Genomic DNA, 15,394 nt, shown 5'->3' on the forward strand with positions numbered 1-15,394 from the left:
TGGTGGGTTGATTTGGATTGGTGGATCCCTAAGACTAGGATTGTGGATCCCTAAAGCTAAGAGTGATGAGTGATTCAAAGAGATACTGATGCATCAGCTGGGGTAGGAGAGACGGATGCTGGATATGGATGGGGGATAATGGAGATGAAGGAAACTCATTGAAGCTTTTTGAGCGGGGGGATACTTCAAAGAGAAGTACCACCATGTAGTTGAGCACTAGATTTGCTATAGGACTGTTGGTTAATTGCCAAGGTTACCAAGAACATCAAGGCCTTTTCACCAACCATCCAGAGGACTGACAAACTAACCCAAAACAAACACACAAGGATTGCCCCAGCATCACACATGAATCCTAGAGGAAGCAGCGTGGAAACGACACTGGAGAACCCACAAGCAGAAAAGAAAAACAAACGAAAGACTTGATCAAGACCTTACGCTCTAATTGCCCCATTCGCAGCATACCATGATATGGAAGATCGTGGCAACCTTGAGGAGGGAACAAGGAGATTGCTTGGAAAAGATACTTCAAGACCCAAAAGGGAAGATCCCAAATCAAAAGAAAGTGAAAATCCAAAAGAGAGCCGTTTGCCAACGAGATGGGTAGGACAAGGCACTAACGGACCAAGATCAGACATGAGGAAAGCTATATCCTGCAAGGACCTATCGAAGAGCACCGAAGCTGGTGGATTTGGATGAGTGATGCGTCTGGCAAGCTGAACTAAGAAAGATAACACTTTGGTGACAGGAAATCTAGCTAAAGGATGCATTGAAATATCTAACCAAAGTGTGCGATGTGTGCAAGATGTTGACCAAGGACGAACTGACACAAAAGCTAGATAGATACAATGGTACTAAGCTAAAGAGGATGTACAAGCTGACAGACCAAGATATATACAAGTGAGCTAATCAAGATATGGTACAAGCTAACAGACCAAGATAGTTACAAGCAGGCAAAAGCTCAGGATGATAGGATAGCAGGATGGTTCGATGTTGTGCAAGATGCGAAAGCTAAGGGTGGGGTGATAGCAAAAGATATGGATTTGGCAGGATGCATCCAATCATGATGAGAGATTTTGTGACCAAGGATAGCTAGAGGAGCAGGATGAGATGGCTAGATAGGATGGTAGATAGCTAGGATTATGATGGATATAAAGAGATGACATTGGGTTTTCATGAGGATAGCCTAGAGCTAGATACCAATGACAAGGGAGGATGGACAAGACAAGATCTCCAAGGAATATAGTGCCCCCAATCAGAAGATAACATGTGGAAGGAGGTCTTATGATGGATGTGATAGGATTGAAGCTAGGATGAAAAAAGCTGAAGGGGCTAGGGAGATGGATGATAGCTGAGATGATTGGCTGAAGCTGCATAAGATTAGTGGATGGTGTGAGATGGAAGCTGGAGGATAGGTGGATAGATTGGAAGATGGAGTTGGATGTCAAGAGATGACCAAAAGCATGAGGGTGATAGGCTAAGTTGGGGATGGCGGGATTACGCATGACGCTTGTTTGCCAAGTTTTCATCACGGTACTTGTCCAAGGCGCTTGAATTGCCAAGTTTTCACCAGTGGACGCTTTATTTTTCTTTTCTTTTTTGACTTTTTGACTTTGGATTTAGCTGGAATGATTTTGGCTTTCTTCAGCTATTTTGGCTTTTTTGGGATTTTTCACTGGCTGTTGGAATGTTCAATTTTGTTGCCAGCTGTTGGTACACCGGATGTGTGATTTATGCAATAGATCGGATTAGATGGGATTGATGGTAGGAGATGGAGGGATGAAAATGCTGGAAAGGAGCATGATATGGGGATGCTTGCAAGAGCAACATTGGCACATGTTGGGACGGGTGTGAAAAGAGCATATGGGGGATAGATGGTAGATGCGAGCGTGATAGAGGATTTGTGGAAGCGTGCTTGGGGATATAGGCACCCAAGATGGAGTTAGGAGATGGGGGACATGAGTCACTAGATGGGAGATTAGCAATGGTGGATGCCATTATGCATTGGGTTTCAACTTTTTTCTTGGGGATCCACATGGTTTTGGATTTTCTTTTCATAGGCTTTTGCATTGTTTTGCATTCTTTGATTGGATTTTGCCTTTTTGGAGTATGTCTTTTAGAATAGACATATGATTGCCTAGGATGTGGATTTTTAGCTTTATGCATTTTGAAGTTGGCATTCACATTGTTGTGGTAAGCTTTGGGAAGATGGTTAGGAGAAGCTTTATGAGATGGAGAGGATATGAAAGAGCATGTAGGGGGATGATGATGGATGATATGCCCTGATATGTGCCTTTGTTGATCTTGCATAGGAATGGATGGAATAGGAATTTTATGATGGCTAATAGGAGGATGGAGGATGGTATATTTTGGGACATAGGGACCCAAAATGGATTTAGTGGATGAAGGGGGGATATGGTAGGTTGTTTTGGGTTGCAAAGATGGTGGAGGGGGGATGACATAAGATTTCTTGAAGGAGTGATGGGAGGCTGGCATGGTGGGCTTGGAGATAGGCTTGGTTTGGGGGTGTGGTGTACCAACACCTTTAGATGGTGAGCCTTTGGATACATATCCAAGACCATGAAATCCTAGATTTTTTTGTGCAACAATAGGCTCTCTGATTCCTTTCTCTTGCGGTCCTAAACCTTGACCTTGATAATGCCATCGATTGAGCATTTGAACAAGCTGAGGAAACTTTTTGCTTCCAGAAAATGGTAGAAGTGATTTATTAGGTGTATTGCAATGGGGAGATACTGTTCTTAATTCTTCTGCTGAGAGAGGGCCACCGTGGATGAATGTAAGTGAACCAAGAGGGTAGATTATAGATGGTGGAATAGCTTGGATAGGTGGTAAGATGGAAGCATGGAGCGGGGGAGATGGAAGGATAGGATCTTGATGTAGCTGGTGGGATGACAAGATATCTTGTAGTGGAGGAGATATGGCTTGAGGTTTTGGAGATGGAGGAGATGGTGACTGCACTATGGATGGAAGACATGGTACGATGATATCTTCATTTATGCTTTGGGGGATGTCAACATGCTTTTGGGCAGGATCTTGATAGGATTGGTTTGGAGTGGATGGTGTGATAGGAGGTGAAGGGATGGATTCTTCAAAGGCAGCGGATGGATAGATGGGAGATTCAGTAGTGGAGATGGGTGCGTAGAAGATGGATGCATAAGGGTCATTATGAGAGATTTGGGAAATGCTTGGAGGTGATGTGGATAGGATTTGGAGGGATTTGATAGGTGGTGGGATTTTGATGCTTGCGGGAAGTGGAAGGATTTTAAGCAATTTGATGGATGGTATGGGGATGATAGCTATGGGAGATGGAGGTGATATTATAGATGGGGAAGCTTCATCACTGACTACTTCACATGGTTGGATTAGATGATATGGCTTATCGACTGTTGGAGGCAACTTTTCTTGTATTTCCTCTAGGAGATTCCTTGGAGACTCGTGTGTCGAAGGTGGAGGTGGATTGACAGGAATAGCTAGTGTGATGGGGTTGGAAGATTGGAAGCTTGGTTGATGGGGTGATGGAGGGGAAGCTGGAATATCAGATGGCATGACTAGATAGTTTGGAATAACTCTTGGATTTTGGGGGATGCTTGGGGGAATGTTTCTAAGGCTTTCAATATACCCGTCATAGTCAACAAGATTTTCATCATCATTGGAATAGGAGGTGGCAGGAGCAAGGACAATGCGACCAAACACATCATGATAGGATTGGTACTTCATGCTTTGATGATGAGTTTGATGGGGATGGGGTCTTGCATATGGATGAACACGGAAGCTCATGGTTGGATTTGGATTAAGCACAGATTTTGGATTGGCTGATGAAAGATTTCCTAGGGAGAGTCAAAGCTGTATGACAGACCTAAGGAGGATTGGCTGGAGATTTTTGGCTTTCTTGTGGGTGGAAGACTTCAAGGGTATGCTATCAAAAAGTGAGAGTTTTGCTTTCCTATGCACTGGATTGGTGGAGATTGTGTCAACCTAAGAATAGACTAATGATCCTATGGGCATGACACGAGTTTGATCACTTGTGGATCCCAACCTTTAGCTCAAGGTGATGAGGGATAACCAATGACAAAGCTAGATTACCCTAGACAAAGCTCTATCAAAGGGATAACCTTGGTGAGGCTGGTGGATTGGTTGGATTGATTGGATAACAAATTCTAGCAGAATGACAACAACTCTCTAAAGGCTTGGGTGTGATTTTGGATTGGGTTTCTAGCTGGCTGGGGGGGAATGATTTGGAGAGACTTTGGATTTGAGATTGTTCTAAAGCAAGGAACTAGATAGATTTGGTTGCAGCAAGGGAGCTTGGATGATTTTCTGATGAGGCAGTGACTACGCTAAGTATGCCTTGAGCTGGGAGATTTTTTCTTTTTTGGGATTTTGACCAAAGTTGGCAAACATTCATTCAAAAGCTATGAACCAATAAGCAGACAAAAGTTTTGAGCAAGCACGTCAAACACACCAACATCCTAGGAAGCTTTCTACAAGGATGAAATTTGGTTAGCTAGGGAGTCCTCGATATACGCAAGGTACGTGAGGCCCAAATCCATAGATGAAACCAAAATGATGTCACACAGCCGAGAGGAGCGGTAACCCACTTCTCCTCTTTCACTTCTCAAGGGTATAAAGTTCCTTGAGGCTTAGCCCGAGTGACAAAATCATGATTCCAAGAGAGGTGTCTTTGGATTCACCTCCCGATCTTTATACTCCGTTGGAACGCTAGAGTTGAGGTCGTCCCAAGGGGTGATGAAATCCCCAAGCAGGCCTCCTAAAAAGCTAAGACAAGATTTTGGATCCTAATCTTATGCACCCAAGATGGCCTCGAAAGACGACAAGGGGAGAGAAGACTTGGATGATCTTGGGCTTAAAAACAATGTTCTTTTCCAATTGATGATTTAGATTTTGTAAGCTATGATTGAAGACACTCGTGATTATGGCATACAATGTTCATTCCAATTTGACAGCGTCATTAGCATAATGAAAGTCGAGAGATCGTCAACATAAGAAATGCGAGCGCCATTGAAAATGCATCAAAACCATGCAATGTTCATTGATTGTTAGGCATTCAAGATTGTGTTTAGCAACATGCATTCAAAGACAAGTGATTAAACATTCAAGTTTTTTCCTTTGAGCATTCAAGATTGAGATTTTGAGTGTTGTTTTAAGAACTTTGAAGTGCTTTGTTTTAACCTTAGATCATTCAAGATTGTTTTTGGACTCAAAAGTGAAAATGACTCTTTGGACTTTGGTTTTCATTCAAGATTTTGTGTTCTAGTTTGCATATTTTAAGCCCAACAAAGATATTCCTAGATTGTTTTGATGCATGAAAAACCTAAGAAACATTCAAGATTTTGCAACAAGACATTTTTTTGGAACAAATAACAAAGCTTTTAGGACAATTTTTGGCAACCATTTAGGACTCTTAGTTTTCATGAGATTTTTTTAAAAGAACTTTAGTGTGCACTTAGTGTTGATTTTGAACCTTTTGAAATGGAAACTTGAAGTTCTTTTTAAATTCCCAAAAATGAAGTGTTCCTAACTTTGCATGAATGCATCTAAAATCTTGATGTTGCAAGGATGCAAATGATTAGATTGGTTTAGTTTCACTTGTTAAAAGATTTCTTCTTTTTTGCAAATTTTTAATTTTTTAATGGATTTAAGTATGATTTGGGGGTTCATTTTAAGCACTAAAAAGAAGTGTGTATGATTTTGCTTCCTTAAAAAAAAAAAATGGCCAAGATCTCCCACAAGAAGAAGAAGAAGAAGTAGATGGAATAAGAAGAATATAGACAAGAAGAGGAAGAAGAATTCCAAGTGCTTTGTCCACCTATAAGCTTGAAAAATCTGCAAATACTATGAGATAGACTATGAGTTCCTTTGTCTTCTTCATGCTCATGTGGACCTACAAAATCAATTTATACAATCCTACCAATCACAAAAACAAGAAAAATTAGCCAAAATCAGCAAATAACATACAAAACTTGACTAAAAAAGCTAATGAAGATGACCCATGCAGGGTCCCACCGGGCGTGCCAAAATGTATATGAGCAATGTTAGTATGCTAATAGAAACCAAATTTAAATAAAGCTTCTACAAACTAAACAAAATTCATAAACTTCAAGATAGACTAAGATGAGCTCTCAATTGAAAATATGAGCCATTAATGGGCTCTCTCAATGAGAAGCTCTCTTGTTGAGTGGCTTTATCTAAATGGATAGGATGTATGCTCAATATGCTTCCAAAGGCTTCAATGGATGATTGTGGATTTTTGGTGTGGATAGATGGCTTTAGTATGGATTTGGCTCTCAAAATAGCATTATAACTTTACTTCATGGATTGTGTTATTTTGCAAAGGGGAAGGATCCAATTTATAGGCAAGAGGCTTGAGGGTTTGAGGGCTAAGATGCAAGGATGGGAAAAAGCTTATGGAGGGCTCAGATTGCATGAGAGGAGAGCACATGGATTGTGCTTCCTTATAGCCAATCAAGGAGTGACACATGTCACATGGTGAGAGGATGGAGGAAAGGGCAAGGATGAGTCAACAAAGGAGGCTCAAGAGATAAAATCTTCATAAAGACCCTCATAATGACTTGTAAGAGCAATAAAAGGGCTTGTAAGAGTCATTTATGACCTAGTGGACTTCATAAAGTTTTATGGTTGAGATATTTTGAGGGTGATGAGAGCAAATTCGACTTGGACTTGATTAGGAAGGTTTTAAGCTTGTTTAGGCTTGTGCAAATGATTAGAGGATGGATTAGGATGGTTTAGGATTAGCTTAGGGATAGGCAAGTGGATGGCATTTAATGAGGGTGGGTGAAGGAGGAGATATTTGTTAACTTTGGCTTGGGTTAGTAAGTTTTAACCCATGTTTAGGGAATGTGACAAGGTTAGGAGGGGATTAGGATTAGGTTTAAAGACATCTTCTAGAAGAGTCTAGATTTTGGATGAGGATAAAGACTTTCTAGAATAGTCTAGAATTTCCTAGGATGAGGATGAAGACTTTCTAGAAGAGTCTAGAACTTCTTAGGATGAGGATAAATTAGATTTTTAGAAAATAAATAAAGTTTTATTTATTTCAAGGGTTTGGGTTGAGGAGATATTTATTAAAACTTTTTTAATAAACATGAGGATTAATATTTAATTTTAATTAAATATTTTGAGTTGGGATTAGGGGTAGGAAATGATGAGATTAGCCTTTAATTAAAATTAAAGAAGGATTAGAAGATTTTGGAAGAGGTTATTGGTCTTAAAGAAATTGGCCAACTTTTGGGCAAAAAATAAATTTTTTATTTATTTTAGGATTTTTGGTCAATTTATTAATTAAATAATTAATAAATAAGGAAATAATGTTTAAATAAGATTTAAACATTTTTGGGAGGGATTCCTTAATTAAATATTTTTAATTAAGATAAAGGGATTTAATGGCATAAAAATTAATTAATTAATTAATTAAATAATTAATTAATAAATGATGATGTCATCAGGACTTTTTCAGAAAATAAAAATACTTTATTTTCTAAAGGTTTTTAGGTGTCTACACAAATAACTAATAACTAGAGTTAGCTACAATATTGAATTCATCATAATTCACAAAGTCGGCTCAACTATTGTAACTCAGGTTTTGAAGAAAAACTCAGTGATGTTTTGACACTTGAAAAATATTGTCAACACTCAAAAAACTCTGACACTCAGTTGAAGTTTAAGGTTGGTCCATACTGATCACTTTGAATAGCTTGAGCTCGGTCAACACTGTGTGACTTGGTGAACACTGGATTCTCTTCATTAATGTTGTGAGCTTGGTAGACATTATAGAACTTGGTTAACACTATAGAGCTTGGTTAACACTAGGATCTTCATCACTTCTACTAGATAGCTCTTTAGACTCTACTATGCTCAGGCGATACAATAAACTGTCTCAACTACTCGGTAAACACTATGAAGCTTGACATGAATTGTGATATGTCTGTTTAGCTCAGTAGCAACTAAAACACTTGGTTAACATTGTTGGATTAATGATAAACTCAGTAACAACTGTAGAGATTGGTAGAAAAGTAACCAAATTACTAAGTGTTGAGTCACTAATAGACAAATTGACCTTAATATCAACAAAGACATGTCTTCTCCTCTCATATTTATTATTGTTCAAATTTTCATTTGGAAGACATCAATTACATTGGCAATATTAGTACATTTGCAAAAAATGATCCATGATAAGGTGCAATGTTCTTATAATAAATTTGCAAGGCTTGACTTTGAGTGCAAGCTCTAGCTTCCCTTATTTTGAAGCCCATTTAGAGCATCTAAGGCCTTTAAAATAAGGCATAATGTTATAATAAATTTTCACACTAAATATCTACAATAGCTTCATGAATACCCATGATATGGTAGTGAACATCAACTGGTGGAATGATATATCCAAGATGAATCTCCACCTTTAAAATGAGGACATTTTGAGCTCATATGACTAACTTACTAAGTACAAAGCCTTCATGAACAAGAAATCTGCACTGACACAACCCTTATTCAAGACATAAAAAATAAATATTTTTGGGTGATGCAAGATTACTCTTACGTCAACGACTTTTGAATTAGACACTCGGGATAATTTGAGAAGTGACCCCGTCATGTCTTAGGTAGTCAAATGAAAATCAAAATGGTCAACCTCCTCCCTAGCTAGCCATGATGAATCTTTTGCTAGTCTCCCTTTCCATTTGACTAGACACACTTCATATGTTTTGTTCCTTATTAATTCTGCCAACATGACTATTGTTAGCCATATTTGCCTATTAAGCTAGCCAATGGTCATATTCTCAAATATTCAAATATTCATCTCGCATGTATAGAGATATGTCAAAACCTAAATATATATATTATATTCCTAACTCTTCAACCCCATATATTTAAATGTGATATGCTTTTGGGTTCAAGTTGCGACCATGTGACTTCTTTTTATCGCATGGTCACAAGTTATCATGCCTTAACCTTTAGGTTGACTGTGAGGACGCAAAACAACTATCTTCACAGTATTTTATGTAACATTCTATTTTATGTTGTGAGGTGCCGATCTTTAGTTGTTCGCATGGTCGCATGGGTTTATGTTCAATTAAATGCTTAAGTGGCGTAGGAGCGAAATATAGTGGTTCTCATGGTCGCAAGCAATTACAGTTAACCCATGGGTCATGCTGTGAGACAATGATATACCTTGGATCACATGTTCACAGGGGTTAAAGTGAAACCATGAGTTAAGGGTGCAGATGTGCAATAGGCTACCTTGTGGATGAGCTGGCTCAAGGAGAGGTTCTATTTGGTCGAGGTGCTGACATGGATAGTAGGGTAGTTGTATGTTTCTGGTTGTCAAATCCTAGAAGATCAATGGCTATCACTATGTCGCTAGCCAAAGTTCCAAGGATGATAATCATGATGACATGGCAAGGAGTTGACACTTAGCATTGGTGGCCTACTTTTAAAATAAGTTTACAGTATTTTTCATCATCGTCATATGCATAAAGGATCAAGGGTTGTCATTATGTCATCATTAGAAACTACTCAATCTTTAGTGATAGCAACATAACGACAGGTCTAAATGTGTCCTAGTGGGCCCATATGATGAAGCAAGAAGAAAAGGTGAAAAAATCAAATGTTGATGCATGATATGCTCCAGTAGGGTTGAAAGTCAAGTAGGCAATGGTGGGGTCACATTTTGAATGAATTAATCCATAAAGAAAAACATTTGTTCATTCAATTTTCATTCGTTTGCTCAGTCACAAAGAAGAAAGGGTTGATTGGGGTTGAGGTCATGAAGCACCTTTTTGCATTGTCACTAGATTAGTGCCAAAGTTAAGAAATCAATTTGCGATGATGTAGTTGCATCTTAAGGCAATCACGAGCATAAGGTCATAGGCATTTTATGTTAACTCAGATTTTGGTTGCAATGCAATGATCAAGCATAAATGAAGAAATCTTGGTTTCACTGGGTTAAATGATTAAGTTAGAAAATTAGTTACAAAACTGCGATCAACAAGGGAATTCAAATAAGTTAGAAAAACAAAGAGGACGAGTGAGGTGGCAAGATACTTCAACAACATGGGGCCACACGGCAGGATTGGACTGTCGAATCCAGTTTGCTTATTTGCCATGTTGATAAGTGAAGAGGAAACAACTCTTTAATGGGGAATCGATACTTCTGATTTTCTCCATCTACTTTTTTTATGTCTTCCATGTCTGATAAATGAAAAAGGAGACTCCATCATTGCCTGGTTATCCATCTACCCAATCAGAATGTTAATGGTTGTCATTTCTTTCTTCTCAAGGTTCTATTGGCATCAAGTATATGAGTTTCCTACATCTAGATGTGTACCATGATCAGATCTTTCCCAGATTTGTAGTAATTGTTCTTTGCAACCTTAAATGTAGAACTTGTTGTGCTTTGCCTTAGGGTAGAAGCTATCTGAGTTATTTTCTTCTTTGATTCTATAAAAACAATATTCTATACTCTATTACTGTAATTTCCTTTTGCCTATGAGTGAATGTAATTCTTCTTTTACTTCATTCTCCCATCAATATTAGTGAAAATCCCCCTTGCCGTTGTTAATGTTTTGTTTTCATTCTTCAATTAGCATAACGATATCTACCCTTGTCTTTTAATGTTATAGAGTGAAGTTCCTTGTGGCATTTCATTTGGCTTCTAATCTGTGTGTAAGTGTTGGATTAAGATAAAGGTTGAATTAGGGTATGTTGAGGTTATATTGATAAATAATGCATTGTTAGGTATGTTAAATTTAGGATCTCTACAAATGTAATAATATTATTGTAATTCTATGTGTTTTAATTGCAGATTTCCAAGATATATAAATATATCTTCAAGAGGCATGTCTTGTGAAGAGACACGTCTCTATGGTTATATATGTTAATTAATCATTAATTAAAACATTATTAGTTATAACATATCCATATTATATATAATATATAGAATACAATATATTATATATAATATATATAGCATACAATATATATATTTAGATCTATTAGAGTATGTATAATTAATGATTAACAATAACCATAGAAAGGATTAACTCTAAGACAATTCAATCCGACAGAAACTACAATTTAACACTCCCTCTTAGCTCAGGAGGATTGTAATAGAATACATTATCACAATAATCTTAGAATGTCATATTAAAGACCTTAATATATATATCATACTAGATACATTATCCTTTGATAATATAAGTCTCAATAAGAAGTCTATATCATAGGTGAGATCTTTTTATAGTAGGCATTGCTTTACGAAATTTGTCAGAACAAACATGCCAGTAATATCTAATTCTAACAATGATATGTATATCAATTGTTTTCTACCATAGCTATGACATATATACAATCGAAGCTATCTCAACACTCCCTCTTTATTTGGGAAGATTGATATATAACATACTATGTTCTTGAGTATAAGGAGATATCATCTCACTATGATATCCCTAAAATGGCATAACAATATGAATTCATCAACACACATATGTAAAATTAACATATGGAATTTACTTCAACACACTAAGAGGCTAGAATCCTCAATACTCCCTCTTAAGCAAAGAGAAATTGAAATAAGTTTAACTTACACAATAAGGTGTAATCATCATTATGTTTTAAACTAAGAGAGAGAAAGAAAAACATAATGGATTTTCATGGTGTTCGACTATCGTCCAAAAGACCCATCAAGGTTATCAATGTGTCTAGAAAAATCTGGCCCAAAGAACAATGGGTTTTCATGGTGTCTGGCTATCACCCAAAAATACCCATGAAGGTTATCAATGTGTCTGGAAAAATTTGACCTGAAAGATAACACCAAATTCAACCATTGTTTGAAAACAGATCAACTAAAATAAAGTCGTCACTTTATAATAGGATCAAAACACACGAAAGGTCGTCACCTTTCACAAGAAAAGTCGTCACTTTTCACAATACAAGCTTGCAAGCAAAAATAATTTTATATTCATGAATATATATTTTAATAAATGCATTTACAAAAAAGTCATCAATTTTACCTCTGAAGTACACAATTTCAACTTTGCAAGAGGCATGGTAAAAATATCAGCACTTTGCTCATCTGTACTAATATAACTCATCCTTGTGATAAATGCACCAATATCACAAGGTCACATGACATGGAGCATTTTCTACAAGAGTAGATTTATCACTGTATGCATATAATCATCAACCATATGATGTTAGTCAATAAGTGCATAAGAAACAATAATCATTAATCATGTCAAGTTTACCTCCCACAATGTGAAATTCCAACTTTGATATCATCGAGCAATTTTACGTACTCGGTACCTAGAGTAAGATTATGCAAGTTATTTAAGGATCTTTTCATTTTCTAGTGATGTTCACAAGGTGTGGCCCATTAAAATCATGAAGTAGCATCCGTGTATTTCTAGACTCCCTCCGATTATAAATCTTACAAAATCCAACATTGCCTTTAGAAGAAGTGTAAAACTCTCTCTTAATAAAGAAGGATATTCAGAATCTCAATCATCAAGGATATTTGTTTCAAGATCCTCACTTTATCCAACTTGATCATCAGGGTCTTTGGAACTTTCACAGCACATCAAATTTGAATACTTCTTTCTAATTTACAACTTGATCTTTTCATCCATAGATGCTCCAAACCTTAAGCTTAGTAGTATAAGTGAACACAAACCTCTTCACAAGGGTAGACCCATTAAGTCACATAGTTGCATGAAATTATAGTCCTCTTGACTGTTACAATCTATTGATCATTGAAGATTCTATTACAACACGATTTACTCCCTCTGAATCAATATGATCGAGATCACTGAAGATTTACTAAATCATATCATCTATCTGCTCCTTCTCTTTCAAGGTTGCCTGAAATATCAACCTCCCTTTTTTTTTTTTTTCTAATTTTACCTTTCTCCATCCACGATGACATAAATGAAACTAATTATATTTCTCCATATGTGGGTGTTTCAGAAGAAGACCCTTCACCATATTTTGTAGCATGTGTGATGACCAATTCTTTTAGAACTTAATGAAGCTCATTTACTAAGTTCTATCACACTGCTCCCCTTCACAATTTCTCTTGCTTTACAAGAGCCTCAAATGAAATGTCAAGCTCCCTCTTGATGTGATATCTATCTTGCTTTTCCTGTAAGAACATTCTCAAAGGAAAAGATCAAGGCAAAATAACTCTTATAGTATAAAAAGAGAGAGATTAATATAATACTAAAAAATAATTCTTCATAATAATATAAGATCATTTCAATAAATGAATTTCTAATACATTAAACATCATCAAATTATTCTGGCACATGGAGATTCTATTAATCCCAATCATGTTGGCCAGATACCAAAATTATAAAGGTTCCATTAATCTCCATAGAGTTAGTCTCACATATTGACACAATAATGTTAAAACCAATTTCTTCTCATAAAAAACTATTTTATCTTTTATATAATACGTTAATTATCTTTCATAAATCATATGTTAGTTGTAAATTTCCTCTTTATATATATATATATATATATATATATATATATATATATATATATATATATATATATATATATATACAAACAACACCCTATACATCATATTATAAAAAAAATAAAATAAAGAGAAGCATTTCATACCTTATTCAATGTACATAACCCGATATGATCATGTGATTCCACCTTTACCTCTATTTCCTTAATGGAATCGACACCCAAAACCCAACCGACTCTTGTATATCTTTTTCCATATCATATAGTAATTGGAAAAATATTTTCATATCTTAATATATTCCTAAAATAGGAGTCGAAACCATTGAGCATTGATATCAATGTCTTCAACCTGATTGGGCATATTAGTTCACATTCTTCCATTAGGTATGTATAGGCATATAGCAACCCCCTTGATTAGACATGGGGATGAATGACCACCATTCATAGCGTACACATTAGCACTATGAATGATTTGACTGACACGTTCTATTTCCTATCATGTCTCCCTATTTGACCGTGGTTCACAAATGATGCCTACACTCTGTGATGTAACGAAGAACCCACACACTTCCACGTATGTTATTTTATTAGCCCAAAAGGTTGTTTCCATGTTGTCTAATCCTATATTCAATTTGTGTAGGAAGCTATCATTGTTTTATTTTGTCATTATATAGCTCATTATGCCAAAGGACCATTTTCTAAGAAATAATGAATCTAGAAAATATCACTCTATCTTATTTCCGCATGTATGATTTGACTTAATGCTCAGGTTGAATGCTCTAGTTTTGGTAGATTGACTAGTGTTAATAAAAAATCTTTGATAGAAGAAATATTACATATGCAGCCTATACGGCTCAAGAAAATTAGCTATCGCTATAACATCCACAAAAAATCATATCGGCTTAACATATTTGTCTTCTTAGTCTCCGACCAATGATTGTTTATACTGCTCTTTGTGTTTACATTGCTTGTTATATGACCCAAAATATTATTGAAAACATTACACTAGCTAAGATTATTACTAATCCTATGTAAACCCACTTGAGGTGTTTTTGAAGATCGGGGCAATCTTCTCTTGATATGAACCTGAATGTATCCCTCACAAAAGTACAATTGTCTGGGTCTACGAGAAATGGAGTATAGTGGTACTATGATGGTCATCCATATGTATTCTGATATTGATTATTCATTTCTCACCAATTTAATTGATGTAAAATTTCTACCTTGGATCACTTGTCCTCTATGTCTTCATTTATTCCCAGTAGGTTATGATGCTTGCCTCCTCTATGTGTAAGATGGAACACATGACATCACTGCATGGTTATTCGATATCTGAAATTTTTCTATGCATGTCTCTGTCCTCCTTATTTTTCCCAATTTAAGGCTCGTTGACTATTTATACTATTTTCCATGTTATTGCTCAATATGAAGAGTTAATGCTTGACATCCCTCATTATTTAGTTTGTACTCACAACAATTTGTATTTGAGGCAAGCAATCATGCCATCTCTTAATACAATCATCTGATTCAATATGTGCCCCTCTAACTATTTATTGCTCTTTCTTACACTTGCAGTCCAGCTCTGATACCATGATAAATTTAGGATCTCTACAAATGTAATAACATTGTTGTAATTCTATGTGTTTCAATTGCAGATTTCCAAGATATATAAATATATCTTCAAGAGGCATGTCTTGTGAAGAGACATGTCTCTATGGTTATATATGTTAATTAATCATTAATTAAAACATTATTAATTATAACATATCTATATTATATAGAAATATATTATATATAATATATATAGCATACAATATATATATTTAGATCTATTAGAGTATGTATAATTAATGATTAACAATAACCATAG

This window comes from Cupressus sempervirens, chromosome 7, assembly GCF_028749045.1.
Source record: "Cupressus sempervirens isolate cs-2001-9-10 chromosome 7, ASM2874904v1, whole genome shotgun sequence".
NCBI classification, from domain to species: domain Eukaryota; kingdom Viridiplantae; phylum Streptophyta; class Pinopsida; order Cupressales; family Cupressaceae; genus Cupressus; species Cupressus sempervirens.